This window comes from Canis aureus, chromosome X (assembly GCF_053574225.1).
Source record: "Canis aureus isolate CA01 chromosome X, VMU_Caureus_v.1.0, whole genome shotgun sequence".
Classification (NCBI taxonomy): Eukaryota; Metazoa; Chordata; class Mammalia; order Carnivora; family Canidae; genus Canis; species Canis aureus.
This window is the reverse complement of record NC_135649.1, coordinates 64,863,329-64,881,000: the sequence shown is the minus strand read 5'-3', so window position 1 is coordinate 64,881,000 and position 17,672 is coordinate 64,863,329. Positions and strand designations below refer to the sequence as shown.

At 38.2% G+C, this 17,672-nt stretch overlaps 1 long non-coding RNA gene across 4 annotated transcripts in view; it reads right to left on the bottom strand.

Moving 5' to 3' along the window:
• LOC144307662 (uncharacterized) overlaps positions 1 to 17,672 on the bottom strand; it is a 251,529-nt gene that overhangs the window by 77,310 nt on the left and 156,547 nt on the right. For 2 of the 4 annotated variants that reach the window (XR_013374437.1, XR_013374439.1), the window contains one exon: positions 7,350 to 8,050. The exons of the other annotated variants lie outside the window; for them this stretch is intronic. This is a non-coding gene — a long non-coding RNA (uncharacterized LOC144307662). Of the gene's footprint in view, positions 1 to 7,349; positions 8,051 to 17,672 lie in introns of those variants that run through there. 4 annotated transcript variants of the gene reach the window in all.

Below are 17,672 nucleotides of genomic sequence, written 5' to 3'. Positions count from 1 at the left end.
TAAAAATTAGGAAAATAAGAAAGATACTAGCAAACTGAGTTAAACAATAAATTTTAAAAATCTCTCACCATGACCATGTGGGATTTATATCTGGGCTGTAGGTGTGGTTCAGTATTTGCAACTCAATCAATGTGATATACTACATTAAAAAAAGAAAGAATGAAAAATAGGATCCTCTCAATAGATGCAGAAATAGCATTTGAAAAAGTCAAACATCCATTCATAAAAAGAACCCTTAATAAAGTTGGGGGTTTTTCAACATAATAAAGATCATGAAAAACCCACAGCTATTATCAGCCTCAATGGGGAAGAAGTGAGAGCTTTTCCTCTATGGTCAGGAATAAGACAGGGATGTTCACTCCCATTACTGCTATTTAACATAGTGCTGGAAGTAATAGCCTCAGCAATCAGACTACAAAAAGAAATAAAAGGCATCCAAGTCATCAAGGAAGAGTTCACACTTTCACTATTTGCATGACATGATACTCTATATAGAAAACCTGAAAGACTCCACCAAAAACTCCTAGAACTGATAAATGATTTCAGTAAAGTCACAATTCAAAATCAATGTACATTGATAGGTGCATTTCTATACAGCAGTAATGCGGCAGCAGAAAGAGAATTCAAGGAATTGGCCCCATTTACAATTGTGCCCCAAACCATAAGATACCTAGGAATAAGCCTAACCAAAGAGGTAAAAGACCTGTACTCTGAAAACTATAAAACACTGATGAAAGTAATTGAAGATGACACAAAGAAATAGATATTCCATGCTCATGAACTGGAAGAACAAATACTGTTAAATGTCTATGAAACCCAACTCGGCTTACACATTTAATGCAATCCCTATCAAAATACCATCCACATTTTTCACAGAGATAGAACAAACTATCTCAAAATTTGTATAGAACTACAAAATTTCCTGAATAGCCAAAGCTATCTTGAAAAAGAAAAGAAACGCTGGGGGGATCACAATTCTGAACTTCAAGTTATAGTACAAAGCTGTAGTGATCAAATCACTATGGTATGGTACAATAATAGAAATCAATAGAACAGAATAAAAACCTGGGACATGAACTCATTTTTACTGTTTTTGTGTTTCCCACTTTCATACTCACTTTTTGTCTTTCTTTTCCACTTAAGGATCCCCCTTTCATATTTCTTGCACTGTTGTTTAGTAATCAGGAACTCCTTTAGTTTGTGTTTGTCTGGAAAGCTCTTTATCTCTCCTTCTATTTTGAATGATAGCTTTCCTGGATAGAGTATTGTTGGCTGCAGTTTTTTCCTTTCAGCACTTTTAATAAACCATCCCACTCCCTTCTGGCTTCAAAGTTTCAGCTGAAAAAGCCACTGATAGCCTTATTGGGGATGGAGGCAGTTCTCCTGTATGTAACTGTTTTCTTCTGTCTTGCTGCTTTTAAATTTTTTATCACTACATTTTGCCAGTTAAATTACAATATGCCTTGGTGTGGATATGCTTTTGTTGATTTTGTTAGGGTTCTCTGTGTCTCCCGGATGTGAATATCTCTGTCATTCCCCAGATTTGGGGAAGTTTTCATATATCATGTTTTCAAACAAAATCTCTGGCCTCTTTTCTCCTAGTATCCATATAATACAATTATTACTATTATTATTTATTATTATTATTATTTTATTTATTTATTCATGAGAGACAAACAGAGAGAGAGAGAGGCAGAGACACAGGCAGAGGGAGAAGCAGGCTCCATGCAGGGAGCCTGATGTGGGACTCGATCCTGGGACTCCAGGATCATGCCCTGGGCTGAAGGCAGGTGCTTAACCGCTGAGCCACCCAGGTGTCCCCAAATATTATTATTTTTAATGTTTTTTTAAAAATTTTTCCATTTGAGAGAGAAAGTGAGTGAACAAGAGCACAAGCAAGGGCAAGGGCAGAGGGAGAGGGAGAAGAAGCAGACTCTCTGCTGAGGAATGACCCCAATTTTGGGCTCCATTCTGGGACCCAGGGATCATGAGGCAAGCTGAAGGCAGATGCCTAATCAATTGAGCCACCCAGACACCCCACAAACGTCATGATTTTTTATGATGTCACTAAGTTGTCTAAGTGTATTCTTAATTTGATGATTCTTTTTACTCTCATTTGTTGAGCTTGATTACTTGTCATTACTCTGACTTCTAGGTCATTAATCTTTCCTCTGATTCTTCCAGCCTGCTGTTCATTCTATCAAGTGTATTTCTCATTTTATTTATCAAACCCTTTATCTCTTTTGTTATTCTTTATCTCTGTATTATGGGTCTCTGATGCAATCCACTGCTTTCTGAAGTCCGGTGAATATCTTTATGATCTTTACTTCAAATTCTCTATCAGACATGTTACTTATATCTGGTTCACTTACATCTCTCATTTTGGCCTTGTCCTGTTCTTTCATTTGGGACAAATTCCTTTGTCTTCTCATTTTATCCATGTCTCTGTCCCTGTTTCTCTGTGTTAGGAAAGTTAGCTATTTTTCCTGTTTTTTTAAAAGATTTTATTTATTTATTTATTTATTTATTTATTTATTTATTTATTTTTCATTCATTCATTCATGAGAGACACAGAGAGTGAGAGAGGCAGAGACACAGGCAGATGGAGAAGTAGGCTCCATGCAGGGAGCCTGATGTGGAACTGGATCCCTGGTCTCCAGGATCACATCCTAAGCGGCACTAAACCGCTAAGCCACCCATGCTGCCCTATTTTTCCTGTTTTTAAGGGTTATGGTCTTACATAAAAGAGGTCCTATAGTGCTCCGCAGTGTAGTGTCCCCTGTACCCGACGTACTGACACTTCAGGGAGTGTCTCCAATGTATACTGCATACTCTCTGCTGTTGTGTCCTGGCCACTTTACCTTTCAGGCCAATTGTCTGCAGATGCTCTCTTTGCCTGTTGCAGGCAGTGTTTGGCCCCTGGCCTGAATGTGGTGTTTTAACTAGATTTGCTTTGGTCTGCTTGTGAAATGATAACTGTCACCACTGCTACCAGAACAGAGGCCCTGCGAATCTCCCAGCTCAGGAGATGTTGTGTTGGCAGAGGCTTGAGCTGGTCTTCTTGGGATGGGGGCCCACCACATTGGAATTCAGGCAAGCATGACTGGGAAGAGCAGTTACACTAGAGCATGAGGATTGGGGTTTGGTGTAAGCAAGTTATGCAGCAACTGGCGGTGTTGTGCTGGTTTCTGCAGGTTGCTCTGTGCTTGTACTGAGAGGCAGGGGGAAATTGCACCAGCTAGCTCCTTTGTTCCCAGAGGTCTCTCTCCCTGAATACTGCCTCTCTAAGCCATACTCAAAGATGAGCAACTAACCTCCCCACTGTGTGTACCAGGTGCATGCTTGCTGTATGTCTGTGGGCTGTTTGTACTGTCTTTTCTCTAAAAGCAGCCCCAATGCCCTCTGATCTCTCCTAGAGCCAAACCCACTGACCTTTAAACTCCAGGTTTTAAGCCCCTCTGGTTGCAAGAACTCAAGAATTTCAGCCCCTCTCACCTTTTAATTCAATTTCTATAATGATTCATCTTATACTGTGGGCTCCACTGTGTGTTAGCCTATCCTCAGCCTTTCTCTGTGACTGTAGCTCCCTACCCACTATGACAGCCACATTCCATTTAGTTCCCAAACTGCATCTCTGCACTTCCTATTTTAATGTGGCTTTATCTCTCCCTTTAGTTGTGGAGTTTGTTCTGCCAGTCTTTAGGTCGATTTTTTGTGTATTTAGGATGCTTTGCTGGTTATATAGTTGTATTCATGGGAGGAAGGAAACTGAGGGTCACCATTCCTTTCCTCCCCAAGAATTAATATTGTTATAATATTTATATTACTCAAAGCAAGCTACAGGTTCAATGCAATCCCTGTCAAAATACCGATAGCATTTTTCACAGACCTAGAACAAATAATATTAAAATTTGTATGTAACCATAAAGGACCATGAAGAGCCAAAGCAATCTTAAGAAAGAGCAAAGCTAGTTGTATCACAATCCCAGATTTTAGGATATACTGAAAATCTATAGTAATCAAAACTGTATGGCACTGGCACAAAAATAAATACGTAGACCAATGTAATAGGATAGAACCTAGACATAAATCCATGCCCATATAATCATTTAATGACAAAGGAGGCAGCGATATAAAGTGGGGACAAGATAGTCTTTTCAATAAATTGTGTTGGGGAAAAACTAGACAGCTTACATGCAAAATAATGAAATTGGACCACTTTGTAACACTATACACAAAAATAAACTCAGAATAAATTAAAGACCGTAATGTGATATCTGAAAACATAAAACTCCTTAAAGAAAACATAAGCAGTAATCTTTTAGTTGTATCTGCCTTAGCTACATGTTTACGGATATATCTCCTCTAGAAAGAGGGGGAGAGTGAAAATAAACTATTGGCAGTACACCAAAATAAAACGCTTCTGCACAGCAAATGAAGAAATCAACAAAACAAAAAGGCAACCTAGTGAATGGGAGAAGATATTTTCAAATGATATATTCAAGGGATCCCTGGGTGGCGCAGCGGTTTGGCGCCTGCCTTTGGCCCAGGGCGTGATCCTGGAGACCTGGGATTAAATCCCACGTCGGGCTCCCGGTGCATGGAGCCTGCTTCTCCCTCTGCCTATGTCTCTGCCTCTCTCTCTCTCTCTGTGTGACTATCATAAATAAATTTAAAAAAAGATATATTCAATAAGGGGTTAATGTCCAAAAAATATAAGGAAATTATACAACTCAACACCAAAAATATCCAATTAAAAATGGGCAAAGGACCTGAATAAACATTTTTCCAAAGAATACATATGGAAGACCAACAGATACATGAAAAGATGCTCAACATCACTAATCATCAGGAAAATTCAAATCAAAATCACAAAAGCATATCACCGTACACCTGTCAGAATGACTAAAATGTGAGAAAGAACAAGAAATGACAAGTGTTGGGAGGAACTTGGAGAAAAAGGAAATTTTGTGCACTGTTGGTGGGAATGCAAATTGGTATGGTCACTGTGGAAAATAGTATGGAGGTTTCTCGAGAAATTAAAAATAGAAATACTACATGATCCAGTAATTACAATAGTGGGTATTTACACAAAGAAAATGAAAACACTAACTCAAAAAAGATAAATACACCCTATGTTTAGGGCAGCATTATTTACAATAGCCAAGATATGAAAGCAGCACAGGTGTCTATCAATAGATGAATGGATAAAGAAGATATGGTATTTTTCCAGAATGAAATATTACTCAGCCTTAAAAAGTATAAGATCTTTCTATTAACAACAATGTGCATGGACCTAGAGGGTATAATGCTAAGTAAAATAAGTCAGGCAAAGGCAAATACTATATGATTTAACTCATATGTGGAATTTATGAAACAAAACAAATGTACAAAGAAAGAAAAAAGAGACCAAAAAAAGATTCAAATACAGAGAACAAAGTGATGATTGCCAGAGGAGAGGTGAGTGGGCAAATGGGTAAAATAGGAAAAGGAGATTAAGAGGTACAAACTTCTAGTTACAAAATATTTAAATAAGTCACAGAAATGAAAAGTACAACATAGGGAATATATTCAGTAAGATTTTAATAATGATGTTTGGTGACTACTCTTATGGTGAGCACTGACTAATCTATAGAGTTGTTGATTCATTATGTTGTACACCTGAAACTAATATAACAGTGTATGCTAACATACTGGACTAATAATTTTAAAATACAATAAATAAGAAGGCAAGGATGTGAAGCAAATGGAACCTCATGCACCTTTGGTGGGAATACATATTGATGCAGCCACTGTGAAAAACAGTACAAAGGTTCCTCAAAAAATTGAAAATAGAAATATGTTACAGGGTGATGGTCACTGAGGGGAGCACTTGACGGGATGAGCACTGGGTATTATATGTTGGCAAATCAAACATCTAAAAAGTACAGCATTAGGGAATATAGTTAATAATATCACGATAATGTGTGGTTACAGATGATGACTATACTTATTGTAGTGAGCATTGAATACCGTAAGGAATTGTTTAATCACTATGTTGTACACCTGAAACTAATATAACCTTGTATGTTTATTATACTTCAATTTTTAAAAGTCCATATATCCTGAAGCCATCATGCTGGAGAAATTACATGGATAGACAACACAGAAATAACAAGAGATGTTGGGGAACTCCCAGATGTTTGAGTCTTCCAACCTAGGTGTCAGAGACATGAAAAAAGTATCCAGTATATTTCGAGCTCCACTGCCACCTGACAGCAACAACATAAGAGACCTCAATTAAGAACCAAAGCCAAATCAACTCTAAGATCTTAGAGAAGTAATAATAATGATTTTCTGTTGTTTATCATTACTAAGTTTAGGGTAATTTTTTACACAGTTGTAGCTAAAATTCTTTCAGTGAGCACTCTAAATTTTTGTTCTCCAAAATAACTTCTCTCTATAACATCATTAATTTAACTTCCTTCATAGATTAAACCTTAATCTGAACTTTTCTTATGTTTCCTTGTTTGTTGTCTGTTTCTCCCTATGAAATATAAGCTTCAGCAACTAGAATACTGACCAGCACACAGTGGATACTTAATAAGAATTTTACAATGAATGAATAAACAGGAGACATGACTGGATCAGAGAGAGGAAGAAAACATTCTACTTACCAGGATGTTTCTAAAGCCACACCCAGAGGTCCTGTACCACACTTGATCACTTGATCTTCTAACTTTCTCTGAACTACCCTCCAATCAGACCCTGTCTCCCTTTTGGTGTTTCTGTCCTTCAAGTGCTTTAGGTGTTCTCTCTTCCAGGAGGCACTCTCTGTGGCCCCACATCATCCTGACACACTTCTTTCTAAAACCTTATTGTGTAGTAATAAAGGAATTGTTTTTTTGTATGTCTCTTTGACGATGTGATTCATCCCTATACACTAGTGCATAATAAAACAAGCCCAGCATAGCAGGTGGTCATAAATTGATTGTTGAATTTAAATGGATGGGTGGCCTTTAGATATGTCTGATCTCTAGGGACTCTCCAGTGTAGATGGATCTCAGGTGCTATGGCTGACTTAGGTAAAACTATGGCCCTATAGGCTAGGATGAGATGGATCTGGATGCTTGTCAAAAGTATTCTGGTACCCTCCTATTCACCGCGTTAGTGAGGGAAAGATTTCTATTCTAGGGTTATGGGTATGGCCAAACACATAACACCGAACACTGGATGGAGGACATAAACAGCAGTTTATTAGTTACATATACTCACAGCCCAGAGTATATGCAAATAGACATTATGCACCAAGCAAGGCCATGTAAGTGTTGCACTCAGGAACAGAATGAACATGCAGAAGCTTTGGAAGACAAATTTTATCAAGATATCAAGGGGGTGAGGTACTCTCTAGTTCCCACAAAAGAATGTAATTGACTTGTTTGAATAAATCTGCAGACTGACAAGGACCTGAAAGACTATGTGGCTTAAACAACAGGAATAAACAGGAACTATGTCTGGTCCCTAGGAGAAGGGGAATTGTTTGGCTAGGGGATCTCATCCATAGGAACTGAGTGGGGAGGGGGTACTTGTTGTTAGTATTTTGAAGGCCCTCCCAGTTTTACCAGATATCAAGGCAGTGCATAATATTAAACGTGTTTTAGGCCTTAGATTACAATGAGTATGGCAGTGAAGGCACTCTAGACAAGATATGTTGGTTCTGCCCTTCACCTCAGGGACTGGTTTATTCCCTATCAAAGCTGACTGATCTTCACTCGGTATGTCACTGGCTACTGTGCCTTTCCCCACTAAGAAACTTCCAGCATGTTGGTGACCATTATTGTGTGTATAGTTTGCTAGGGCTGCCATAACAAAATACCACAGACTGGCTGACTTAACGTAAGTTAATTTTTTTCACAGTTCTGTAGGCTATCAGTCCAAGATTTAGCAGGTTTTGTTTCTTCTAAGTCCTCTCTCTTTGGCCTGCAGATGTTTGCCTTCTCATCGTGTCTTCTTATGGTCTTTCCTCTGTGCAAGAATTGTGGTGTCCCTTTCTGTGCCCAAATTTCCTCTCCTTAAAAAGACACCACCCAGATTAGATTAGGGGTTCAGATTAATATGGGCTCATTTTAACCTAATTACTTCTTTAAAGGCACGGTCTCCAAATACATATTCTGAGGCACTTGGAGTAAGGGCTTCAACATACAAATTGATGTGTGTTGGGGGGGCACAATTCAGCCCATAATATTGTGTAAGAAGACATTAGATAAATGACAGATGTTAACAGTTGTGCCAAACCTCCCTCTTCCCATTCCCTCCCTCCTAGAGCTTGCAACACTACCACCCCAATCCAGAGAAAGGGGAGTAGTCCTGTGTGCAACCAGATTTCCACAGTTGGCACTCACAGATGGATCTTAGGGTGGGCTCCTTCTCCCAGAATAATATTCCTATTTGTCTTATAGGAGAAGAGTAATCCAGAATGGGGCCTTCTTAGAGCATGCCATTGCCTGCAGCTATCATAATCAGGAAGCTTCTCTGAGCTATGGCCCAAGGCATAAGAACAGAGGACAGCTTCAGAAGAAATGATCATGCTTACATCCTGTTTCTCTTATCTCCATTTCCCTGTATAACTTGAGGGAAGTCAGCATTCAGAGGGCAGAGACCCTATCCTGGTGGCTCATACCAAACCAAGTGCTCTCGAAGACAACTTTGAAACAGGCTGCTTAGACCTTACGCCTCCACTCCTAACTTCTGCCCTAACCCTGACCCCCTTAGAAGGGAAGTCATTCTCAATGACTTGGGTCCCCTGAGCAATGAGTAAGCCACGTGGTCTCTCATAAGACATCAAAACCTGCTTGGGACACCTGGGTGGCTCATTGGTTGAGCATCTGCCTTTGGCTCAGGGCATGATCCTGGGGTCCAGGATTGAGTTCCACATCAGGCTCCTTGCAGGGAGCCTGCTTTTCCCTCTGCCTATGTCTCTGCCTCGTGTGTGCATGTGTGTGTGTGTGTGTGTGTTTCATGAATAAGTAAATAAAATGTTTTTTTAAAGCCTCCTTAAATAGACTATGCTAAGCCTGCAGAAAAGTACCTGCTCTGTACCCATGTTCTTCATTGTCCATTCTGTAACAACAGAAGAATCTCTACTTCTAAAACCAACCTTTCCAATTGTGCTATAAGTCTCAACACCTCTTATTTTCCCATAGTCTTTACTCTTACAATACAATTGCATCATCAATTACTCCATGTCTATCATATAGTCTCATCATCTTCTACTATCTTCCATCTTTAAAAAGCATCCAATCCCTTGACCTCATTTCCTTCTTTTCCTAATGTCTATCCAACTCTACACCACATAGCAAAATTTCTTGAAAAGTTTTTTTGTTACTTGCTGTCAATAATCTTATTTGGTTATCTCAAACTGATATCAATCAGGCTTTCAACCACACGAGTCCAATAAAGAATAGCATTCTTTTTTCTCTAGATATACTCTTCACTTAAGTGATCCAATCTATATCTATACATTTAAACTAAATATTGTCTCTCTACAGAGGACTCCCAGTTGAAATCTCTGACTGAGACCTCTCCTCTGAACCCCAAACAGCCTCTGTGACAGATCCTATTTGTAACTGGGCCCAATCCCACTACAGTATCCTCATCTATTGCTAATTTTCTAGGCATACCCTGGAGTCTACAGACAACCAATGTTTCCCTATTCCATGGATGTTACTTCCTGAGTCTTTTCTTCTTAAGTGCTATGTCCCATTGGAATACCCTAACTCATTATCCACCACTGAGTTTTCCAAAACTTCCTGTGGAAAAGAATCATCTAAGAAGATTCCAGGGGTTCTGATTCAAATAATTGGAAATGTGCCCCAAATTTTTTAAAATTTTTTTATTGGAGTTAAATTTGCCAACATACAGCATAACACCCAGTGCTCATTCTGACAAGTGGCCCCTCAGTGCCCATCATCCAGTCACCCCACCCCACCCCCGCCTACCTCCCTTTCCACCACCCCTTGCTTGCTTCCCAGACTTAGGTGTTCTCATGTTCTGTCACCCTCACTGATATTTCCCACTCATTTTCTCTCCTTTCCCCTTTATTTCCTTTCACTATTTTTTATATTCCCCAAATGGATAAGACCATATAATGTTTGTCCTTCTCCGATTCTTACTTCACTCAGCATAATACCCTCCAGTTCCATCCACAGAGAAGCAAATGGTGGATTTTTGTCCTTTCTGATGGATAAGTAATATTCCATTTATATATATACCACATCTTCTTTATCCATTGACCTTTAGATGGACACCAAGGCTCCTTCCACAGTTTGGCTATTGTGGACATTGCTACTATAAACATTGGGGTGCAGTTGCCCCAGCATTTCACTGCATCTTATCTTTGGGGTAAATCCCCAGCAGTACAATTGCTGGGTCATAGGGCAGTTCTTTTTTTTTTTTTAAATTTATGATAGTCAGAGAGAGAGAGAGAGGCAGAGACACAGGCAGAGGGAGAAGCAGGCTCCATGCACCGGGAGCCCGACGTGGGATTCGATCCAGGGTCTCCCGGATCACGCCCTGGGCCAAAGGCAGGTGCCAAACCGCTGCGCCACCCAGGGATCCCGGCAGTTCTATTTTTAACCCTTTGAGGAACCTCCACAGTTTTCCAGAGTGGCTGTACCAATTCACATTCTCACCAACAGTGCAAGAGGGTTCCCCTTTCTCCACATCCACTCCAACATTTGTTGTTTCCTGTCTTGTTAATTTTCCCCATTCTCACTGGTGTGAGGTGGTATCTCATTGTGGTTTTGATTTGTATTTCCCTGATGACAAATGATGCGAAGCATTATCTCATGTGCTTGTTGGCCATGTGTATGCCTTGTTTGGTGACATTTCTGTTCATGTCTTTTGCCCATTTCATGATTGGATTGTTTGTGTCTTTGCTATTGAGTTTATTAATTTCTTTATAGATCTTGGATACCTGCCCTTTATCTGATAGGTCATTTGCAAATATCTTCTCCCATTCTGTAGGTTGTCTGAGTTTTGGTGACTGTTTCTTTTGCTGTTCAGAAGCTTCTTATCTTGATTAAGTCCCAATAATTCATTTTTGCTTTTGTTTCTCTTGTCGTCATAGATATATCTTGCAAGAAGTTGCTGTGGACAAGTTCAAAAAGGGCGTTGCCTCTGTTCTCCTCTAGGATTTTGATGGATTCTTGCCTAACATTGGGATCTTTTATCCATTTTGAGTTTATCTTTGTGTATGGTGTAAGAAAATGGTCTAGTTTCATTCTTCTGCAGGTGTTTGTCCAAATTGCCCACCACCATTTATTGAAGAGTATGTCTTCTTTCCAGTGAATAGTTTTCCTGCTTTCTTGAATATTAGTTGACCAGAGAGTTGAGGGCCCATCTTTGGGTTCTCTGTTCTGTTCCATTGATCTATGTGTCTGTTTTTGTACCAGTACCACATTGTCTTGATGATCACAGCTTTGTAGTAAAACTTCAAATCTGGCATTGTAATGCCCCCGGCTTTAGTTTACTTTTTCAATATTCCCCTGGCTATTCGGGGTCTTTTTTGATTCCACACAACTCTTAAGATGATTTGTTGCAACTCTCTGAAGAAAGTCCATGGTATTTTGAGAGGGATTGCATTAAATGTGTAAATTGCTTTGGGTAGCATGGACATTTTCACAATATTAACTCTTCCAATCCATGAGCATGGAATATTTTTTATCTCTCTATGCATTACTCAATTTCTTTCAGAAGTGTTCTGTAGTTTTTAGGGTATAGATCCTTTACCTCTTTGGTTAGGTTTATTCCTAGGTATCTTATGCTTTTGGGTGCAATTGTAAATGGGATTGACTCCTTAATTTCTTTTTCTTCAGTCTCATTGCTAGTGTGTAGAAATGCCACTGATTTCTGGGCACTGATTTTGTATCCTGCCACATTGCTGAATTGCTGTATGTGTTCTAGCAATCTTGGGTTTTCTACATACAGTAGCATGTCATCTGCAAAGAGGGAGAGTTTGACTTCTTCTTTGCCAATTTAAATGCCTTTTATTTCTTTTTCTTGCCTGATTGCTGGGGCCAGGACTTCTAGTACTATGTTGAATAGCAGTGGCGAGAGTGGACATCCCTGTCTTGTTCCTGATCTTAGGGGAATGGCTCCCAGTGCTTCCCCATTGAGAATCATATTTGCTGTGGGCTTTTCGCAGATGGCTTTTAAGATGCTGAGGAATGTTCCCTCTATCCTTACACTCTGAAGAGTTTTGATCAGGAATGGATGCTGTATTTTGTCAAATGTTTTCTCTGCATCTATTGAGAAGATCATATGGTTCTTGTTTTTTCTCTTGCTGATATGATCAATCCTATTGATTGATTTATGAGTGTTGAGCCAGCCTTGCATCCCGGGGATAAATCCCACTTGGTCATGGTGAATGACCAAGTCTTTCCCATCTCCTTAAATGGCAACACGTACTGTTGGATCTGGCCCTGGAGTTTTGTGTCGTGAGAGGTTTTTATGACTGGTTCAATTTCCTCCCTGGTTATTGACCTGTTCAGGTTTTCTATTTCTTCTTGTTCCAGCTTTGGTAGTTTGTGGTTTTCCAGAAATGCATCCATTTCTTCTAGATTGCCTAATTTATTGGCGTATAGCTGTTCATAATATGTTTTTAAAATCTTTTCTATTTCCTTGGTATTGGTGTGATCGCTCCTTTTTCATTCATGATTTTATTAATTTGAGTCTTTTCTCTTTTCTTTTTAATCAGGCTGGCTAATTCTTTCAAAGAACCAACTCCACATTTTGTTGATCTGTTCTATAGTTCTTCTGGTCTCTATTTCATTGAGATCTGCTCAAATCTTTATTAACTATCTTCTTCTGCTGGGTGCAGGTTTTATTTGCTGTTCTCTCTCCAGTTCCTTTAGGTGCAAGGTTACCTTGTGTCTTTCAGTTTCTTTCCTGTTCTTTGAGGGATGCTTGTATTGCGATGTATTTCCCTCTCAGGACTGCTTTTGTTGTATCCCAAAGATTTTGAATGGTTATATCTTCGTTCTCATTAGTTTACATGAATCTTTTAAATTCTTCTCTACTTTCCTGGTTGACCCTTTCATCTTTTAACAGGATGGTCTTTAACCTCCACATATTTGAATTTCTTCCAAATTTCTTCTTGTGGTTGAGTTCATGTTTCAAAGCATTATGGTCTGAAAATATGCAGGGGACAATCCTAATCTTTTGGTATTGGTTAAGACCTGATTTGTGACCCAGTATATGGTCTATTCTGGAGGAAGTTCCATGAGCACTTGAGTAGAATATGTATTCAGTTGCATTTGGATGTAGAGTTCTGTAAATATCTGTGAAATCCATCTGGTCCAGTATGTCATTTAAAGCTGTTGTTTCTTTGGAGATGTTGTGCTTAAACTATCTGTCATTTGCAGATAGCGCCGTGTTGAAGTCTCTCAGTATAAGTGTATTATTATCTAAGTATGTCTTAACTTTGGTTATTGATTTATTGATATACTTGGTAGCTCCCACATTAGGAGCATAAATATTCATGATTTTAGGTACTCTTGTTGGATAGATCCTTTAAGTATGATATAGTGTCCCTCTTTATCTCTTACTACAGTCTTTGGGATAAACTTTAATTTATCTGACGTGAGGATTGGTACCCCTGCTTTCTTTTGAGGACCATTTGAATGGTAAATAGTTCTTCAACCTTTTATTTTCAGGCTGTAGGTGTCCTTAGGTTGAAAATGAATCTCTTGTAGACAGCAAATAGATGGGTCTTGCTTTTTTATCCAGTCTGAAACCTTGCATCTTTTGATGGGATCATTAGGTCCATTCACGTTCAGTGTTACTATTGAAAGATATGAATTTAGTGTCATCATAATACCTATTCAGTCCCTGTTTTTGTTGATTATTTCTTTGGGCATCCTCTTTCTTTTACAGAGTCCCCCTTAATATTTCTCACAGAGCTGGTTTGGTGGTCTCATATTCTTTCAGTTTCTGTGTATCTGGAAGCTCTTTATCTCTCCTTCTATTCTGAATGAGAGCCTTGCTGGATAAAGTATTCTTGGCTGCATGTTCTTCTCATTTAGGACCCTGAATATATCCTGGCAGCCCTTTCTGGCCTGCCAGGTCTCTGTGGAGACGTCTGCTGTTAGTCTAATATTTCTTCCCATATAAGTTAGGGATCTCTTGTCTCTTGCTGCTTTAAGGATTTTCTCTTTATCTTTGGAGTTTGCAAGTTTCAGTATTAAATGTCGGGGTGTTGACCTTTTTTTTTATGTTAGGTGGAGATCTCTCTATCTTCTGGATATGAATGCCTGTTTCTCTCCACAAGTTAGAAAGTTCTCAGCTATTATTTATTCAAATACACTTTCTTGTCCTCTGTCCCTTTCAGCGCCCTCTGGAACCCCAATTCAAAGTAGATTTTTCCTTTTGAGTTTGTTATTTATTTCCCTTAACCTATCCTCTTGATCTTTTAATTGTTTTTCTCTTTTTTTCTCAGCTTTCTTCCTGCCATCAACTTGTCTTCTGTATCACTCACTCTTTCTTCCACCTCATTAACCTTCATTGTTAGGATATCCAGTTTGGATTCCATCTCATTTAATTGATTTTTAATTTCGGCCTGATTAGACCTAAGTCCTGCAGTCATGAAATCTGTTGAATCTTTTTTGCTTTTTTCCAGAGCTACCAGTAGCTTTATAATTGTGCTTCTGAATTGGCTTTCTGATATGGAATTGTAATCCCAATTCTGTATCTCTGTGGCAGAGATGACAGTTTCTGATTCTTTCGTGGTGAATTCTTTCTAGTATTTTGCTCAGTTCAGAGTGGCTAAAAACGAGTTGTACTTGTTAGAAGTGCAAACTCTTCTCTCTGTAACTTTCCAGCTGTTCTTTCTTTAAGTCTCAGGTTGAATTCGTAGCTTTTCAGGATGATTTGAAAGTTATCTAGGTAATTTGATGGGGACAGGTGACTTGGAGACCCTACTCTTCCGCCGTCTTTCTTTCACTCCCCCAATAATTTATTTTTAAAATATGCTTCCTTTGTGTTTTCCACATATCGCAGGTAGTGAAATATTTCTCTAGAAAAATTCCTGCTGTGGACAAATGTCGGCTTCTTTGTGATTTCTTACTACACTCCTGGAGACATGATTAAGGACTCTTTCCCCTATGCCCCAACATTTTTTTGTACTTAGCCCTTATTTAGTTTGTTAATACAAATGCTGTTCTCTAATTGGCACTTTAAAAAACTCTATTCCAGCTTCTCCATCACCTCTTTGAGGAAAGGGATTATGTCTTTAATCTCTGCATCCCCATGGCCTGGCACAACATCTTTCACATGTGGGTGCCTAGTATATGTTTTGCTGGCTGAGTGACTGAAAAGCAAATGATTCAGGAGTCAAGAAATCATCAAGGTTATAAAAACAGAGTTCTAGGAATTAATCCTCCTCTCTAAATATACATCATATATCTGATTCTCTACGTAACATCTTCACTATCATGTAGGTATCTCAAATTTAACATGGACAAAATTGGACTCTAAATTTTATGCCATCAAGATAGGTGGAGTCTTGCCCCTTCTCTCAAGTCTTTCCCATCTCCTTAAATGGCAATTTAAAAAATTCATTTGCTTAAGTAAAACTTAGTTCCTTTCTGTATTTCACATATCCCCTCAATTCAACCCACCAAGCCTATTCATTCAACGTTATCTTTATTTCCACTATCTGTGATTCTATTGCAGATACAGCCTCTCTCATAAACATCACTAACCTGGAGAGAAAAGGCTGGAAGAGCATCTTTTAAATACTACTTTTTCCTCATTAACCTAATCCTAATGGAAGGGAGAGAAAAGGAGAAAGGGAAATCTTATAGGCCCTATGTAGTATATAATAAAGGTGAGCAAGTGGCCAGGGCACACAAGAAATCCAACCTCACCACCCTCCAATCTTTTTATTTTATTGAGGTGAAATTTGCATAACATAAAATTAAGCATTTCAAAGTTTACAATGTAGCAGCATTTAATATATTCACAATGTTATACAATTACCACCTACAACAACTTTGAAAACATTTTTTATGAACATACATAAACACATCATAATCACACAAAGTCTGTGTTCACTCTTAATGGATTTGGAGAAATGTATAATTATATGTATTCACTATTTTGCTATTATACAGAATATTTTTGGTGTCCCAAAAATCCTCTGTGCAACACCTACTCATCCTTCTGATCACCTCAATGCCTGGTAACTACTGATCTTATCACTCTCTCCATAGTTTTGCCTTTTTCAGAGTCATAAATTTGGAGTCATACATTATATAGATTTTTCAGATTGACCTCTTTCATTAAGTAATATGCATTTTAGTTTCCTCTATGTCTTTTCATGGCTTGATAGCTTATTTCTTTTTGGCCATGAATAGTATTCCATTGTCCAGCTATACCATATTTAATTATCCATTCACCTACTAAAGAATATTATTGTTGTTTCTGAGTTTGGGAAATTATGAATAGAACTGTTATAAATATCTATGTGCATTTTTTGTGTATTGATATAGTATTTAACTCCTTCAGGTCAATATCAAGAAACACAGGTTATGGATTGTATAATAGAAGTATGTTAAGTTTTGTAAGAAACTACCAAACTCTTCCAAAATGGGGTATCATTTTGTATTCCAACCAGCAACAAATGAGAATACCTGTTGTTTCACATGATTACTAGCATTTTATTGTAAGTGTTTCAGATTTTGGGCACACTAAGAGGTGTAAAGTGGTATGCCATTTTTTTAAATTTGTATATCCATGATGACATATGTGAAGCAACTTTTTATGTACTTGCTTGCCATCTGTATATCCTTTTTGACGAAGTGTCTGTTTTTATGTACTTGCTTGCCATCTGTATATCCTTTTTGACGAAGTGCCTGTTAAGATTTTTGGCCATTTGTTAATCAGGTTGTTTTCTTATTATTGAGTATTAAGAGTTCTTTATATATTTTGAATAACAGTCCTCTATCAGATATGTCTTTTGCAAATATTTTCTCCCTGTCTATGGCTTATCTTTTCATTCTCTTGACACTGTCTTTTGTGGAACACAAGTTCTTACTTTTCATGAAATCCAATTTATCAATTTTTCTTTCATAGATCATGCATTTGGCACTGTATATAAAGTGGCATTGTCATATGTAAGGTCATCTAGGTTTTCTGCTGTGTTGTCTTCTGGTAGTTTTATAGTTGTGCATTTTACATTTAGGTCTATGATAAATTTTGAGTTAATTTTTGTGAAGGGTATAAGTCTTTGCCTAAACTCTTTTTTTTTTTTGGATGTAGATATCTAATTGTTTCAGCACTATTTGTGGAAAAAAGTATCTTTGCTCCATTGTATTGTCTTTGCTTCTTTTTCAAAGATCCATTGACCATATTATGTGGATCTCTTTCTGTGCTCTCTATACGGTTCCATTGATCTATTTTTCTATTTTTTCACCATACCATACCATCTTGACTATTGTAAGTTTTGAAGCTGGGTAGTGTCAGTCTTCCAAATTTGTTCTTCTCCTTCAATACTGTGTTGGCTATTCTGGATCTTTTAACTTTAAAATCAGTTTGTCAATATCTACAGAAACTTTTCTGGGATTTTGATTTGATTTGTATAGATAAAGTTGGGAGAACTAACATTTTGACAATTTTGAGTCTTCCCATCCATG